Below are 18,663 nucleotides of genomic sequence, written 5' to 3' on the forward strand. Positions count from 1 at the left end.
ACACAGCCTTTGTAGCAACTGGCCCCAAACACTCAGTACTTAATATCTGCCAGCTTTCCTAATTTTGGCCCCTGCTTCCAACTGAAAATCAACCAGGGAAAGTCAAATATGCACCCCTAACCAATCACACTGCATGCCCCACTTCTGGTCAGCCCCCTTCCAGCTTTCCCATTTCAACAACCCCGAATACGGCATACCTAAAAGCCTTCTTTTTTTTCTCCACTCTTCTGCCTGACTTTGGGTCTCTCCCTCTCTCTCTCTTTTGAATTTTGTTATTTAAATTAACCGGTTTATTATAGGCTAGCAATGTTTCACATGGTGAAGCTTCTACTGGTCTTTCAACGCCTTCAGTCTTCTGATGGCCGACTTGACTGTGACAGCAGAAATGGCGATATAGGTCCAGGCATCACCTGTTACGGTTTTCATGCAGAAACCACAATGCCAGATCCCCACAGCTTGTCTTTTCATTTTGGTTTTGCCACAGAAGGAGCAAGTGTACTTGGCATGCTGGCTTATTTCATTTTCCGGAGGGAGGCACCATAACGGGTCCCGCATTTACCCACAATCTGAACCTTCTTGGTGCGTTTAGCTGTGTCGCTGCAAACTAGGTCTGAGCCCAGAGAGCCCGCCTTTGAGTCTCTACCAAATGCACAGGATGGTAGTGTTTGATTCTCCTGCTAGGGCAAGCTCCAAATAAATAGCCTTTGGCCTTACTTGATTGCTCTTCACTTATTTCCAGAGGATACAGCTCAGAAATCGGTTGTTTTTAAAAGTTCTCTGAGTGGTTCTCGAGGCATCTGGGTGGCTCAGTCAGTTAAGCATCTGCCTTCGGCTCAGGTCATGATCTCACAGCTCAGCTCGTGGGTTCGAGCCCAACGTTGGGCTCTGTGCTGTCAGCGCAGAGACTGCTTGGGATCTCCCCTCTCTCTGCCTGCCCCTGCTTGTGCTCTCACTCTCAAAATAAATAAATAAACTTCAAATAAAAAAAAGTTCTCTGAGTGCTTCTGATGTACAACCAAGGTTGTGAACCCTGGCTGTAAATACGTGGTTCTTTTTTTCTTCTTCTTCCACGATTTTATTTAAATTCAAGTTAGTTAACATATTATGTAGTATTGGTTTCAGGACTAGAATTTAGTGATTCATCACTTACATGTAACACTCAGCGCTCATCACAAGTTCCCTTCTTAATGCCTGTCACCAATTTAGCCCATCCCCCCACCTCCCCTCCGGCAGTTTAGTTTGTTCTCTCCAATTAAGAGTCTTTTATGGTTTGCCTCCCTCCCTGTTTGTATCTTATTTTAGTTTTCCTCCCCTTCCCCTATGTACGTCTGTTTTGTTTCTTAAATTCTACATATGAGTGAAATCATGTGGTATTTGTCTTTCTCTGAATGACTTATTTCACTTAGCATAATATACTCTAGTTTCATCCACATCATTGCAAATGGCAAGATTTCATTCTCTTTGATGGCTGAGTAATATTCCATTGTGTGTGTGTGTGTGTGTGTGTGTGTGTGTGTGTGTGTGTATGTGCACATGTACACCACATCTTCTTTATCCATTCACCAGTTGATGGACATTCGGGCTCTTTCCATAATTTGACTATTGTTGATAGTGCTGCTAGAAACATCCGGGTGCACGTGACCCTTGAATCAGTATTTTTGTATCCTTTGGATAAACACCTAGTAGTGCCATTGCTAGGTCATAGGCAGTTCTATTTTTAACTTTTTGAAGAACCTCCATATGGTTTTCCAGAGTGGCTACACCAGTTTGCATTCCCACCAGCAGTGTAAGAGGGCTCCTCTTTCCGTATCCTCACCAACTGTTGTTACGTGTGTTGTTAGTTTTAGCCCTAAAAAAGTGGTTCTTAAAGTTTAGTCCCCAGACCAGCAAATCAGCATCATCTGGTAACTTGTTACAAATGCAAATCCTACATAACTTTTGTTATTTTCAGGCAATTTCCTTCTATGCTCAGTTTCTTGGGAGTTTTTATCATAAAAGGACATAATTCAAATACTGTTTCTGCATCTGTTGAGATCATGATGTGATTTTGAGCCTTCATTCGTTAATGTGAAGTATCACATTAATTGATTTTCGTATATTGAACCATTGCCGCAGCCCAGAAATAAATCCAACTTAAGTATGGTGCATGATCTTTTTAACGTGCTGTTAAATGCACTTTGCTGGTATTTTACTGAGGATTTTTGCATCTGTATTCATCAGAGCTAATATCATACTCAATGGTGAAAAACTGAAAGCTTTTTCTCTAAGACCAGGAAACAAAGCAATGAGGCTGGCTCTTTGCTACTTCTATTCAGTATAGTACTAGAAGTTTTAGCCAGAGCAATTAGGCAAGAAAAAGAAATAAAAGATATCCAAATAGGAAATGAAAATGTCTATTAGCAGATGACATGACATGATATATTGAAAACCCTAAAGACCACACACACACACACGTTAGAATAAATGAATTCAGTAAAGTTGCAGGACACAAAATCAAGATACAAAAATCAGTTGCATTTCTATACATTAAAAATGAACTATCTGAAAAAGGAAATTAATAAAATAATTCCATTTATAATAGCAGTAAAAAGGAAAAAATACTTAGGAATAAACTTAACAAAGGAGGTAAAAGACTTCTATTTTGAAAACTATAAAACACTGACGAAAGACATTAAAGAAGATACAAGAAAGACATCCTCTGTTCATAGACTAGAAGGCTTAATATTGTTAAAACATCCATACTATCCTAAGCAATCTACAGATTCAATGCAATCCCTATCAAAATCCCAATGGCATTTTTTACAAAAATAAACAAATACTAAAATTCATATGGAACCACAAAAGACCAAGAATTGCCAAAACAATCTTACACACAAAGAACAAAGCTGAAAGTATCACACTTCCTGACTTCAAAATATGTTACAATGTTACAATAACCAAAAAGTATGGACTGGCATAAAAACATGTAGACCAATGGGACAGAATAGAGAAGCCAGAAATCACACATATATCACACGTATCCACACATATACGGTCAACTAATCTTTAACAAGAACGCCAAGAACATACAATGGAGAAATGACAGTGGTCATAGAAAGTCAGTAGTCATAGAAAGACAAATATTGCATCATTCCACTTATATGAGGTATCTGAAATGGTCAAACTCATAGAACGAGAGTAGAATTGTGGTTATTTACCAGGGGCAGGGAAGAGGGGGAAATGGGGAGTTGCTAATCAATGGGCATAAAGTCTCCACATGCAAGATGCATAAGCTCTAGAGATCTGCTCTACAACACTGTGCCTATAATTAACATATAATATGGGGCGTCTGGGTGGCTCGGTGGGTCGGTCAAGCATCTGACTCTTGCGGGGAGCCTGCCTGGGATTCTCTCTCTCCCTCTCTCTCTCTGCCCCTCCCCTGCTTGTGCTCTCTCTCTCTCTCAAAATAAATAAATAAACATAAAAAATTTAAAAACGTATAATACGTTATACTATGATGCTAAAATAATACTGTATTCTATGCTTAAAACTTTGTTGAGAGGGTAGATCTCATCTCATGTTAAGTGTTCTTACAACAATAAAATAACTAGAAACTTAAAAATAAAATAAAAAAGAAATGTAAACCGTAGGCAGTACAAGACCTACTGAATCAGACACTTTGAGGGTGAGGCCCAGCTGTCTTTAAAGCCCTCCAGATGATTCTGGTGTGTGCAAAAGGTTGCAAACCACTGCCTAAATAAAGTTTGAACAGATATTTAACAATATCGGTTTGAAGGGTCACCGTATCATTTAGCTTCCTTAGGATGCCCATGTGTCTTCAAGTTGGAGGAATGTTATCTTTACCCACGAATAAGAACTTATTGAGCACTTTCTGTATGCTTGGTGCTCTTCTGAGTGCCTCACGCGCATTAAATTTTATAACAGTACCCTGAGGTAGAAACCACTGTTTATTTATTTATTAAAAAAATTTTTAATGTTTTTATTTATTTTTGAGAGAGGGATAGAGAGAGCGTGAGCGGAGGAGGGGCAGATAGAGAGGGAGGCACGGAATCCGAAGCACGCTCCAGGTTCTGAGCTGTCAGCATAGAGCCCGGTGTGGGGCTCGAACTCATGGACCACAAAATCATAACCTGAGCCAAAGCCAGACACCCAACCAACTCAACCACCCAGGGCCCCCTAGAAACCATTAGTAATCGTATTCCTAGCAGAATCCAAGCCCAGGGAATCGGACACCAGAGCCGGGTACACAATGTCCCCCTTCCGGCTCAAACTCTCCGGGAGCATGTAGCTCACTGCCTGGCACAGTAAATAATAAATTCTCATTAGTTCATAAAGTGAAATGTCAAAGATATGCGTCCTGAAAGAATTCTGATAGAGTGGCATGTTCGGGGTAGAGGTGGGAGATAGCAGTGGAGGGGGGAGGAGAGAAGAGGAAGGGAAAGGATAGCCAGAAGGAAATGTGGGCCTATCAGGTGCCTGAGAGAGGATCTGAAAGGAGGGAACAGAAACAACAATGTCAAATGTTCATTCATTGCCAAGTTTTGGGGTGCCCAAGGTCAGCCATGGGGCCCTAATATTCTGGGGCCATGTTAAGTTACTGACCAGAAAGGAAGGAAGGTCAAGCCAGAGCCTATGGGGTGCTTTGAGGGAAGTCCAGAATGAAGGAGTACAGGTTTGATTCCTTGAGGCTCCCTATCTTTCCCTTTCTGCAATAGTCCCATCTTGGGGCTCCTTCTGAAGGCATCTCTACCCCCCACCCATGTACCATGTCTATGCCAAGAATTTTGAGCCACAGACCCTCCTTTGGCCAACATATGTAAGAAATTCTACAGGTTGAGCTACAGACAGTAGGATTGAGAAAATGAGGAAGGCTGCATCCTGCCCGCAGGGAGCTTACAGTCTAATGGGGAGGCAGATATATAAACACGAAGTCAAGAGGGCAAGCTCCAGAACAGGGTATGAACAAAGCCTTGAGACCCCAGGAAGGACTAGCGCAAAGCCTCAGGAGGGAAGTAGCATAGGAACAGAGCCTTAAAGGGTGAGTAAGAGTATCTGAGGCCAAATAAGATAGGGAAGGGGATTCCAAGCAGAAGGAAGAGCATGACCTAAGGTGGTGTAACGAACGCGGAGCAAACGGTAAGGAATCGAATGCTTTCATGGCTGATGCAAAAGAAGAAAGCACAGAAAGGACAGAGGGAAGGTGGAAGAACCGGTGAGAGATGTGGGGAGGAAAGGTGGGGTCAGATTAGCTGGGTCTTTAATAGCATGTAAATACCCACTGAAGCTGGCTTAAGCTAAGGAGAAAACTTTACTATAAAGAAACAGGAGGGGCGCCTGGGTGGCTCAGTCGGTTGAGCGGCCGACTTCAGCTCAGGTCATGATCTCGCGGTCCGTGAGTTCGAGCCCCGCATCGGGCTCTGTGCTGACAGCTCAGAGCCTGGAGCCTGTTTCAGATTCTGTGTCTCCCTCTCTCTGACCCTCCCCTGTTCATGCTCTGTCTCTCCCTGTCTCAAAAATAAATAAAACGTTAAAAAAAAAAAGAAAAGCAACAGAAAATCTCTCATGACCCAGAGCCAGGGGCACACCAGGATGCCAGGAAGAACTAAAACTTGGAGGTAGAAGGTCAGGGTGAGTCCAGGCAGTGTTCACTCTCCATCTTTTTCTCTGCTTCTCTCTGTAGACGGGCATCTCTTTCCTTCTCTCTCCCTCCAGACAAGAATTCTGCACAATCCAGTTCATGTCACAGAACACCTGTCCGGCTCATAGCTCTAGAGTTTACATGAGACAGACTCAGGCACAGAGAAAGTAATTCTGTGGTTCCAAATCCAATTTCTTGGGGACAGAACTCTGACTGGTACGGCTCCAGTCACGGGACTACCCCTGGTCCAATCTACTGTGGCTAAGAGGTAAGGTCACATTTTTGCAAATATGGTGACTGGCAGCCCAACTCTGCATGGAAGAGGGAACAGTTCCCAGAGGAGGGGGAATCTGTGGCTCATTTTGGGGTGAATATCCTGGAAACTCCAGACCATGGCCTTGTACGCCACAATAAGGAGTTCAGACGTTCAGACTTTATCCTATAGGCAACTGGAGGAACTAAAAGGAATGATAAACATCGCTTCTTGGCCTTTGGGAAGACAGGCAAGACAGTGATGACGCTAAGTGGGACAAGGGCTGCAGAAGAGGAAGAATTGGGGAGGGGCGCACAGAACACGGAGTGTGGGAAAGGGAGGCTAGTAGAGAGCACATTGAATTTGAGAACTGACGAAGAAATCGATGGTTCCCGTCCCGTCTTCCTTCCCCAGGTCTCCTGAAAGAAGCTGCATTGCTAACATAGGAAAATCGGGTGGCGTCATAAAATGATTCTCCTTTTGGTTGATAATTGTGAAATCAGAAGGAAGCTGAGTGTTTGGAGTCGGTCAATGTGTATGCCAGTCAGCTGAGCAAGCTTGAGAAAATTACTCAGCCTGGGGCTCCATTTTCCCATATGTGAAATGGCATGTCCAGCTGACCTTAAAGAATGATCGTGAAGAATCAGTGTGATAAAACCTGTAGAGTCCTTACGATATGGATGGCCCTCGGGAGGTGGTCGTTAAGATCAGACTGTTTTTCTCCATCGCATGAACTGGAACTTTGCCCTGTGCCAGGCAGAAATGCGGCACCCACCGCCTCAGGCCTGAAGCTGGCTTTCCCTGATAAACAAGCCCATCCACTCCCCACCATAAATGCCTCCGGAAATCAAATTAATCGAACCTACCTACTATTTAACTGATGAACTCGTCTCTACATAGCTGCTGAATCCTAAATGGATTCCAAATTTGGGTCTGTGCTGACCATCAACGGACTCTGATGAATTTGACTATGTCGATCAAACTGATGGTGAAGACAATAACACAGCCACCTATGTTGCCTACTGCCTGTTGAGCACCGCTCTGGGGCTGGACGGAGCATAAACTCATGAAATCCTCACCAACAACTCTATGCAGTCAGAACTCATTACTAGCGTCCTCATTTTGCAGAGGAGGAGACTGAGCTCACAGGCATATCCAGTCACAAATACCGCATAATTCACCCTCTTGTTTTTCACTGTTCTCCAGAATACATCTCACTGCATTGCTTCCCAAGCCTGCCTCAGCCCAGCGTGACAAATGTCGAACACGACTTCAGGGAGGACTGATTCCCTCTTAAAAACAAAATAGAGCAGTCAGCTCCTTCGCCAATCTTTACGTGTATTTGAATATTCTCTTTTGAGGAGGAAAGGGACTCCTGCTAGGGAAGCAGAGGTAGTCATGGCACGTTTGAGCCATCCTGGGGCTCTACTTCCTGTCACAGTTTAGGGTGGAGGCAGGGGGCTATAAATATCTGAACACACCCATAAGGCGTCACCCCTCAGGTGGAGGCTGCCTACAGTACTTGTCTCAGGAGACCCGGTCTCAGAATTGCTTAACTCCATCAAGATTCTTAACCTTTGAGGGGTCAAGGGCCCCCTTGAGAATCCAGGGAAAGCTGCTGCCTCTGTCCTCATTAAGATGCACGAGGAGGACGTTACACAAAACCCCATGAAGTTTGGGGAGTGCAGGGATGCCCTGAAGCCCAGCCCTGAACCCCAAGTGAAGCGGCTCTGCCACAGAAGACGGACAAGCCAAGGTACTTTAATCATCCCTCCAAATTCAGTCTCAGCTTATTAACTTGTGCTATAGCTCCCTGCAAATTTCTCTGTAACACTCAAGTTTATATGCTCACTTAGCGTGCTCTGCCCTTGAGACACTTAGGAAATTAGCTGCAGAGACCGATTCGGATGGGCAGGCACAATTTCTCACCCGACGTGGCATTGTATCGGGAATCATGCCCTGCCTTGCCAGCCTGGAGTACAGACTAATGTTGTGTCTCTTTGAAAATTTCAGTTAAGGGACTCTGAATCTTCATCTTGATTGTAATGGAAACTCTCTGTTCTTATTGAAAGGTTGTCCTACCCTAAATAATTTCTGAAACCTCTGAGAAACGGTTACATAGTCTGTGACCAATCCTTCTAGCTGCGCCCGAAGCCCACCCTACCACCTTCTGGATGGACGTTGTGCGGGTCAGTATGTGAAATGCTCCGTGCCCTTGAGCAAGCCAGTAGCTCAAGAAGGAGTTCTCTTCAAGCTCCTTAATTTGAACGGTCACCAATATTATCCCACCCTATGAAATGGCATATGTGAAATGGCATATCCAGCTGACGTGGCTGGATGGTGGCAGCGGTGATGCATGGGGGGGTCTTAATAGTTTCCATGGACCAGTTCTTCCAGCTAACACATTGCTTCATGTATTGCTCACGTGGTAGATGGTAAAGACGTTCCATTGAATCGAGAGCTACGGAATATAATTGCTCATAAACCCACTAGTCCAGTAACATAGGTATATAAATGCCATGTATTTATTTATGCATTAAACCATTCAAGTGGGAAATTACCTGTAATGGATTCCAAGCCAGCGTACTTTGGGTACCCTTCCTCCAGCTCCTCCCAGCAGGACAATTCTAGTCCACAGATTTAAGTAGGCAGGAGTCAGGGGTCGGGATAGGAAAGGTCTGGTCCAAAGACCTCTCCCTTCTATGCTTCCCCAGGGCCTGAGTTTAATAAACGCAGCACACATGTACCCTAAGAGAGGGTACATAACTAGCTGGCTAACATTCTCACTCTCTCTTGTGAATGTGTTTAACTAGACAGCTATCCTCTCAGGGGCTCACAGGTCATTCACAGCTGAGAGTAGAAAGACTAATTGGAGGGTTGAAAGGAAGACCTAAAGCAAAGTTGGGAAACCACAGCAGGATGTTCAGGGCAGCCAGAGAGCAGTGAGTATCCGGAGGGCGAGACTCCCATCAGACGGGAATGATGGAGAGAGGAGAGAGACAGGATGTCTAAGACGAATTTCACCTCATTCATAATTAGGCCCAAGGCCAGTACTTCTCTTCCCAGACTCACCCAAGACGTGCCGAAGATAATAATTTAATGCCTATTTCTACAAGGGTCAGATGAAACGTCTTTCCACAGCGCTTGATGTCACTTAGGTCCTGCCTGATTTCTTCTTCACATTGGACCTGTGATAAATGCTGATTTCCAAAGTCATTCTAAAATCCCTTGCAAAACAAACCACCCCAAACTTAGTGGTGAAAACAACAACCATAGCTATCTTGAGTAACGTTTGAACCAAGTATTTGAGCCGTCTATTCTGAAGCTAGACACAAAAATTATCTGTAAACATTGAACTCAGGCCAGTAATTTCACTTTGCTTTTTTTTTTTTCTTTTCCTGCAGAGGTATGGGTTAACAATTTTGAAACTACTTTATGTATATCCTAAGATTAAGAAAATAGAACAATATATCATGGTTCATAGGAAACAGGTGTTTCACTATTGGAAAAGGAAGTCATAAATATGGAGAAGGAGAGAGTTAAAGTGAAACTCTGTCGTGTTGGATCGGAATTAGAGAAATCAGTATAAACTTATGGTTTGAACCAGTGGTTTTTAATACAAAGGGAGAGATAGAAAATAAAGTGTGGGTGTATATATGTGTGTGTGCATGTGTGTACAGACATATACTTCCTAGATCTGGCCAGTAAGAAAGCTAAAAAGCAAGGACACTCTGGTAGCAATAGGCATCCCAGGAACCCCGATTTTGGTTTCTAAATACTTTCCCTCTGAAAGGAAAGAGGGCTCCTTAGGAAAATGGTTGATTCCAAGGCCGGGGCAGGGGCAGTACAAGATGTACCGGGAACATCTTGTGTCAAAACGGTATGAAAGTGCTCAAAGAATGACGGGAACATATCAAAGATCCTAAGAGCCCCAAAGGCCACATCTAGGACAACTTAAGCATCAGAAGAATTCATAATAGTAACAGATTGTAACCTATTGAATCAAATAATTAGTTAAAACTGATTTTTATAAATAAATGAGGAAGAAGGAAATCTCTTTCAGTAGAATACTAATAAATGCAGAAGGAAGGATGAAATCAAAAATCAGCCATCACGGTTCATCAGTTGAATCATCAATGGATACTAAAGCGAGGGGATCAAAGTGTCATGAGAAACAGGGTATTCACATGATCTCAACATATCACTCTGTGAGATACTTATTAATTACAAAGAAAACGATAGTAACTTTATATGGACAAAACTTTCAGACACCATCATAACCCCATTCAAGTTTCACATCACCTGATCCCTTCTCCCATATTTCTGCCAAAAAATGTATAACCTGAATGTAATCACAGGGAAACACCACATAAACCCAAATTGACAGACATTCTACAAACTAAATGGCCAGTAAGTATTCTTTGCAAGTGTCAAGGTCATGAAAGACAAAGAAGGGAGAGGAACAGGATGGGTCCAGGTTAAAAGAGATTACAGAGAAAGGACAACTGGATGCCGTGTGCAAACCAGGATTTTTTTTTTGCTAAAAAGGATGGATGTCTGGAGGGCAACTGGCAAAACATGAACAAGGTGTGGAGATCACATGATGGCATTTATTAAAATGTGACTTTTTGATATTATAATTATACTAAGTTTAAGGAAGATAGTGTTCTTGTTCTTAGGAGATACGACTGAATCGTGTAGGGGTGAAGAGATATTGTGACTTCCTCTCAAACGACTGAGAATGGCCGGGTGGTGGGGTGGGAGGAAATGTTAACATCTGGGTGAAAGGGATAGATTTGGGAGGTACTATTTTTAGATCTTTTCTGTAAGCCTGTAATTACGTCACAACAGAAAGGGTTTAAAAACAACCATTTGCTTATTCCTCCTGCTTCTGTGGATTGCCTGGGTTTAGCTGGTCAGTTTTCCTTCTGGACTTACTTGGGCTCACTTGTCTCTACAGTCAGATGTCAGCTGAAACAGGAATGTCCAAGATGCCCCTGCCCTCATCCTGTCTCATCTTCTCTGGTGACAGTGACTGGGGGGCCGGGCTCGGAGGGGCAGTGGGGTCTGGGTCTCAGCCTCAGGGCTTTTCCACATGGCCTCTCCCGCCAGGTAGCTTGACTTCCTTGCTCGGGATTTGGGGCACCCATGAGTGTGCAAGCAGCAGTCACTGTCCCCTTGAGTCATAGGGCCAGAGGAAGCCTGTGCCATTTCCACTGAATTCTGGTGATATAAGAGACCCAGGGAGCCATCCAGGCTCCATGTGGAGGGACTTCACAAAAGGGTGACGATCCAGGTGGTTCCCTAGGCCAGACCTGGAGACCAGCCACAGTAACTGCAACAGAGTTCGATGAGGGAAGCAGAATCAAGCATAATTTCTATATGTGCTACAGAACAAGGGGTTTATTAAATGAGCAAGACCTTATCCAACCGAGGGACAAGTTGGAGCTTGCAGGGAACCTGAGAAGAAAAGCACTTCAGCGGGGGAAGGACGACGCACAGAAGGCTACTAGAGAAGACCGTGGAGGCTGTTGCCTGCGTCTGGGAGTGAGTTGCTATTGGTCAGCAGAGCTAATAGTCAGGAAAATGAGCGGATCGTAGAGTCAGGAAGGGCGAGGACAAGCTCGAGTCTTCCGGCACCTCCGCTCGGTCTCTTTCAGCGTTTAAAACACCACAGTTTTCAGAGAATGTTGGTCACTATTTCCCTTCTGCCTTCCAGATCTCATACAAATTTCTCTTTGGCCAAGTCTAAGCTGGAACCACAGAGGGAAGGAGACTGTGACAAACATAGCTCTAGCTTAGCCATGTGATGTCGTGTAAAACCACCGTAAGAGAAAAAGAGAAAGGACCATAACTGAGGGTTTAAAACTTGGTGGGATTCTGTGAGCACACTTCTTGGAGCCAGAAAAGGACTCCCAATGGAAAGGTCATAATTAAGAACCCTCAATAAGCTTCATAAATATAATAAAAGCATAATGAAGCACACCAGTTTTCTATGGATTGCATCAAACTGTATCTCCTAGGTACCAACAGTCTCCGACAAAACCTCAATTAACCAGAAACATGGCTGAAGTTTAAAGCTTAGGCTAAATTCTTTCGAGAGGGCAAAAGCAACGCAAACTCATATCAGAGATTTATCCCAAACAGTTTTCTGGCTGGAGCGCATAATTCTTATTTTTATACTCATTGGTACTTACAAGGCACTGCTCGCTCTAAGGGCTTCGTGTGCGCGAACTCATTTAATCCTTGCCACAGCCCTGTACAATGGGCATTATGATCACCCCCATTTTATAGGTGAAGACACTGAGAGGTTAGAAGCTTGCATGCTAGTAAGTAGCAAAGCCAGGTTTGGACCCCCGGTGCAGTGCTCGAGGCTGCTCCGAGCCAGTGGTCTAAAGTGTCATACTCAGCCTCCTGTACCATCCACACTCAGGGACTGGGCAATAAGGACGTGTTTTTGGAGTAACAGCCTTGGGCAGGGTCCAATACTCTCGTTTGTAATAAACTTGTGTATTCCTCAATCAGCCAAGACTCACAGCTTGCCATGTGCCAGGCACCAGGATAGGCTCTGGGATTACCACACCAAGCAAACGCCGACTCAGACCTTGGCTCGTGGAGCTTCCAGTCCAGGGGGCTCACGAGTGAGAGCATCATCGCAGGCTGCGGTAGGTATACTTAGGACGAGTCGGCCATCAGTGACGGCATAATTGGCTGCATTTTCCCTGTACTACAGCAGGGAAGCATACATTTCCTGGAGAACTTTTTACTAAAAGCGTTAAAGTCGTTTTTAAATCTCACTTTCCCCGAAAAGCCCACTACTCCAAACATCTCTGCTCCCAGCCTGCCCCCACCTGGTCCCTCCCCTGGAGCCCCAAGGCTCAGGCAGCGCTGGGTCCGCCCACCTCCCTGCCTCCCTCTGATTGGCTAATTTTCCCTTCTCCTCCTAACGCTGCGTTCGCCTGTTGGGTTTGTTTGGCTCCCAGCCCTCCTGCCTCAGTTACAAAAAAAGGTAATTACCCAGATTAAGGGAAAACGAGTGGTTGGCTAATTATGAAGTAGCCTTCCCTGAGAACACCGAAGTCGTTTTAAAATTGTACACAGCTGTCTCCCCATTAGGTCACGCAGGCCTGGAAACTAGTCAGGGGTTTTAAATCTCTGCAAAGGGAACCAGCGTGGGAAATGTATAATTTAAACCAAAACAACCCCTCTTGCGCCCTAAGAGCTTGAGGTTGTTGGAATGTGCCTCCGTCCTAGGGAAAATTGAAGATAGAGCCTCTGCACTGGCTCTCCACCTAAACACAAGGAAGGGGCTTCTTAGGAGCATCTTCTGGTCTTTCAGAGTAAAGAACACAGTGCTCTGTCTGGGCTATTGTTTTGTCTTGGGGGTTGAAGTCGCATGGGGTGAAAACATAGGGAAGCGAAACAAACATTGGAATGGACTTTGTGCGTTGTTTGAAGTCATTGTGTCTATTCATTTCACACACATAGAATTTCTGTGTTTTTAAATCAAAGACTTAAGCGTCTCAACTCCTTACGAATAAGCATGTGGTGAGGTCTTGAGATGTTGGTGTCACTGCAAAATTTATATGTCGAAATCCTACCCCCCACGGTGATGGTATTAGGAGGTGGAGCCACAGGAAGTAAGTGGTTCATGAGGGTGGAACCCTCATAAGCGAGATTAGTGCTCTTATGAAAGAGACCCCAGAGACCTTGCTTGCTCCTGCTGCCCTGAGAGGTTACAGTGAGAAGACAAGGGTCTCTGAGGAGACAAATGCTCAACAGACGCTGAATCTGTTGATGCCTTGATCTTGGATTTACAGCCTCCAGAATGGTGAAAAAGACATTTCCGTTGCTTATAAGCCACCTAGTCTATGGCATTTTATTATAGCAACCGGACTGAATTAAGACAACATGGAAACTCCAAAACCTGTAGTAACTCATGACTCACCAGTAACGTTGTCTCCCTAAGGCTGGAGGGCAGGGATTAATTGCCACAGACTACCAGTCTGGAGATCTCTCTTGTCCAGCAAGGGAGAGGACACAGGATTGAATACAAGAGAGGCTAATGTCTGGGAGGAGACAAAAGCCCCAAACAGGGGTTTCATCTCCGTATTTGTTGAGCTTTCAAGATCTTACACACGTGGTGAACGTAGAGAAGACAATCAGTCATCATTAACTTGTAAGAAGCAAAGGGTCTGGGGGGCAAGTGGAGTTTGTGATCACAGTACAATAGTACATTGGCATCAGATGGAAAGTAATTTCCTGCAGGTGATAACCAGTTACTCATGATCTCATTACAAAATTTCACTAGCTAAATTTGGGCATTTTTGCCCCGTGGTGGCGGCTTTCTGCCCTAACCCATTTATGTAAGTAGAACCTATTTCCCCACAGTTAGTCACTTAGTGTTGAGTGGTACTAACTAGCCTCCGAATAGTCCCTTGTCAGTGTGGTTGTGTGGTTCCCAGTTATGATGCGATTTCATTCAATCCTCACATCTCCCTCTGGAGGAACGAAGTGACGTCACTGCTGCTTACCCATATGCCAGGTTCTCCTGTCTTTCTGGCAGGGAGGATTGTGCTTCGTTGCCCCCTTGAAATAAGTTTTGGCCACTTAACTTGCTTTGGCCAATGAAATGTGAGTGAAAAGGACACATCTCACGTTTGCATGGAAGCATGTGAATTTGTCTTCCTACAGTGATCTTGAAAGCACATGCTGATACAGGGGTGCCTTAAGACCAAAGCGTCCTGGGGGTGCCTGGGTAGCTGAGTTGGTTAAACAGCGACTCTTGGTTTTGGCTCAGGTCATGATCTTGTGCTTCCTGACTTCAAGCTCTGCATTGGGCTCTGTGCTGACTGTGCAGAACTTGCTTGGGATTCTCTCTCTCCCTCTCTCTCTGCCCTCCCCCTGCTTGCTCTCTCTGTTTCTCTCGAAATGAATAAACTTAAAAAAAAATTTTTTTTTTAAAGACCAAAGTGCCCTGGAAAGATGAACCATCCTATGGAGAACAGCAGTCCTGGAGAATGACTGTGTCCGCCGTGGACTTTTTGCATGAGTAAGAAATAAACTTTAGCAGTATTGAGCAACTGGGATCTGGGGGGGCCCTATTACTGCAGCATAAAACAGCCTTCGATCAATGTTACATGGTAGAAATGACCCAACGCTGGTTCTTGTTACAGCCCTTGGATGGTCATGTTTTTGCCACCTCCTCGGATGCTAGCCATCATGTAAGAAATGCAGCCTTCCTGGGGCACCCGGGTGGCTCACTCGGTTGGCCGTCCGACTTCAGCTCAGGTCATGATCTCATGGTTCGTGGGTTCGAGCCCCGCGTCGGGCTCTATGGTGACACCTCAGAGCCTGGAGCCTGCTTCGGATTCTGCGTCTCCCTGTCTCTCTGCCCCTCCCCCACACTCTCTCTCCCTCCCTCTCTCTCAAAAATAAATAAGCATTAAAAAAAAATTTTTTTTTTAAAGAAAAAGAAATGCAGCCTTCTTGGGACCACCATGCTGTGAGAATGTCAGGCTGCATGACAGGCCCTGGAGGATACGACACTACCTGGGAAGAAAGAGACCAAGGAATGTTAAATGTGCCGGACATTTGAGTACAAAGTCCTTTGGGTAGTGGGTCCTCCGTCTAGAACAGAGATAAACCATTCAGCCAAGCCCTCCACACGTTCCTCACCTGCAAAACCATGAGCAAAATAAATGGTGGTTTGAAACCATTCAGTATTGGGGCATTTTGTTCCCTAGCTACAGATCACCAGAACGCTGAATAATAAATATTTTACAGTGACCAGCAATTGTTTTTTTAAATTGCCCTGTCTTTAGTATATAAGTCCTATGTTGCAAGCTTCTATAGGCTATGAGTTCCAAATTAGATTAACATCAATGTCAAAATACAATCGCTCTGAGCCTCCAGCCCCTTGATTGCAACCACATAGACCCTGCTGTCATCCTTACTCTTCAGTTCCCCCCCGTCACTCCGAGGAGCCCATATGTGCTCTCAAAATAGTTAGTTAGTGGCAACGACCATGGGGTGTTCAAGGCTACTTCTCTTGTGCTCCAAATCCCACTCATTCCTGTCCACTGCCTGAGACGCCACCAAAAACTGTCTCACCACCGCTGCTGCTCGCTGGCCCTGTCACACGTGCTGTCCCTGTGTGCTGTCTCTCTAGTGGCCGCGACACAATGCACAGCCACACACCTGCTCCCCCTCTCCTACCACGCACAAGGCCAGCAGCTTCCAGACAACTAGTGGGTGCAAAGCAGCCATCAGAAGGAACACTGTGATCCTTCTCCCAGCTCTCTAGCCAAGATTCCCTGTTTGCACAATTCACAAGCACCCTGGAAAAAAAAATAAAAAATAAGCAACAAACGAACGAAAACCTATATGTGTTCCTACACGCAAAAGCTTTTTAAGCATGGCAGAGAACTAAAAGATTCTTAAAGCCATCTTTCACCTTAGACTTTTGCATCTCTGCCCATGCTGGACAGCAAGATAGAGACGTGGGAGACCGCAAACTCGGGAAGGTATCCACACCAGAGGACAGGAAGCAGCCTCAGAGAAAGAGCAGACAAAGAAAACAAAAATGAAAGGCAGAGGTGGGGAGGGGAAAGGAGTGAAGGGGAAGGCATCCAGCCTGGAGCAGGATTCTCCAGCACTCAGGAACAAGGCTGTAAGTGCCAGCTTAATAATGAATGGACCGAGTCAGCTCCCCGGGGAGTCCCCGGAGCCTCTATTCCTGAGGCAGTTGAATTATTGATGGAAAATATGTGATGTTCTGGCCTGCGCTGACAGCTGGAAGACAAGCTGACAGCAATTTAAATTGATTCTGCCCCCAATAAAGTGGAGGCCACTTTCTGATTTTCAGAGACACTCAAGGCCCCTGTGGGCGGAGATGGTGAGGGACGCCAGGTTTCCCAAGGGTCCATGCCTCTCCCTCAGGTCTGGAAGCAGCAGGAGATCCTCGCCAGAATCATGGGCTTACCCGGTGCTGTTTCTTACTTTTGTGCGAGTCCCCGGAGACCCCGGATAGCTTTTCCACCTCTCTGAGCATTTCTCAACAGTCCCATGTCCCACTATGATCGCTCGGTCAAGCTGACTTCCGGTTGGAGCTGGGCTTCGCTAACAAAGCACCACAACCTGGGTGGCTCAACAACACAGCTTGATTGTCTCAGCTCGGGAGGCCGGAGATCTGAGATGGGGTTGGTGCCCTCTGAGAGAGGCGTTCTTCCAGGCCTTCGTCCTAACACTGGTGGTTTGTTGGCAATCGTCGGTGTTTCTTGACTTGTACCTGAATCGTCTCAGTCTGTACCTTCGTCTTCACATGGCATTCTCCCAGCGTGTGGGTCTGTCTCCATGTCCAAATTTCCCCTTCTCATAAGAACACAGCCATGTTGGATTGGGCCCACCTCAGTGATCTCACCTTAACCTGGTCAGGTGTTCGATGATCCTGTTTCCAAGTTAGTGTCCCCCTATGGGTCCAAAAGATTCTATTGCTTCATTTTGCCTTATATAAGCATACCACATCAACACATTGTTCACCTTAACTTTACACGATGTTATATATCAATTAGATCTCAATAAAGATGGGGGGAGGGGAAGAAGCAGTGGGAGAAAAAAAGTCCCTATTACCAAGCAAGGTCACATTTGCAGATCCTGGGGCTTAGGGCCTCAACATCTTTTGTGGGGGACACAATTCAACCTGTAACCAAGTCCTTTATACCAGACCTGGCTTTCTTTTCTCTGCACTGACTCCTGACCACCATCAGTGTAGAAGACTCTGAAGTCACCTATCTCTTAGGCCCAACCCAGGGCATCCTGGCTCAATCCTGGAGCTCTGTGCCTCATCTGTGCCCAGTTCTGGCTTCAGAGCACCCATTCAGGTGAGTGTTCCAATCCTGAAGGCCCAGGACCTTGGGACAATATAGTGCTAAGTGTCACCGTCATCAATCTTGCCAGCTTCTCAAGGGCTCACACCATTCCTGTACACCTACTGTGTGCAGGAACCAGTCGGGCCAAGCTGCTAAACCACACAGAGGGTCTAAAGGGTGACAGTCAACATCATGGAAGTATATTTGCTACACTATTCATGTTATCTCAAAGGCTAGCAAAAATATCGGATTTTCTCCACCCCTGAGGTCACCCCCAGAGCACAGAGCAAGCCCTCAAAGGACTTGGTACTAATCCCAGCTTCCACTGAAGATCACCTGAGTGACTTTGAGCAAATCACATAGCCTCTCTGGAACTTTCTTCCCTCACCTATAAAGCACATGCACTGATCTAGGTATTTCTAAGCTCTCCAGCACTAAGACTCAGGACAGGAGGGCAGAAATCAGGCAGGAAGTAGTGTGATGTATGGTGATATCTATTTCCCCTAGAAGCGACATGGGGCAGGTTCATCGATGTAAACTTAGGGTCCAGCATACCACCTGGAGTATGAAAAGTGTTCGACCGATATTTGTCGACTAAATAGAAGGATCAATGAATTAATGAATGTCATGGCAATGCAATTTTTTTTTCATAATTTCTAATGTTTTTACCTGATCTGAGACAAGCTTGAGGAGCAGGATTTCCTGCAGGCATGTTGACCGCCCCCCCCCCCCCCCAACTAGACAGACACAGCTGCAGCACTGGGGGGCCTCGGTATCCCCACACCAGAGAGCAGGGACCCTGGTAAGGAGACTGCCACTGAAGGCTTTTCTGGAACAAATTTTGTCTTCCCATTCTTCACATCCTCTTTTCCCAGCTACTGCTCACTTGTTCTCTTGTGGAC

General features: G+C 45.4%; 1 long non-coding RNA gene and 1 pseudogene across 1 annotated transcript; one reads left to right on the top strand and one right to left on the bottom strand.

Moving 5' to 3' along the window:
• Positions 1 to 267: 267 nt before the first annotated feature.
• On the bottom strand, positions 268 to 12,545 carry LOC109278068 (60S ribosomal protein L37a-like; annotated as a pseudogene).
• Positions 12,546 to 14,853: 2,308 nt separating this feature from the next.
• LOC109278004 (uncharacterized) lies at positions 14,854 to 15,683 on the top strand. The gene is made up of 2 exons (XR_002085457.2): positions 14,854 to 14,943; positions 15,362 to 15,683. It is a non-coding gene; the product is annotated as an uncharacterized LOC109278004 (long non-coding RNA).
• Positions 15,684 to 18,663: the final 2,980 nt, after the last annotated feature.

This window comes from Panthera pardus, unplaced genomic scaffold, assembly GCF_024362965.1.
Source record: "Panthera pardus isolate Hobbes unplaced genomic scaffold, ASM2436296v1 HiC_scaffold_7, whole genome shotgun sequence".
In the NCBI taxonomy this organism is placed as follows: domain Eukaryota; kingdom Metazoa; phylum Chordata; class Mammalia; order Carnivora; family Felidae; genus Panthera; species Panthera pardus.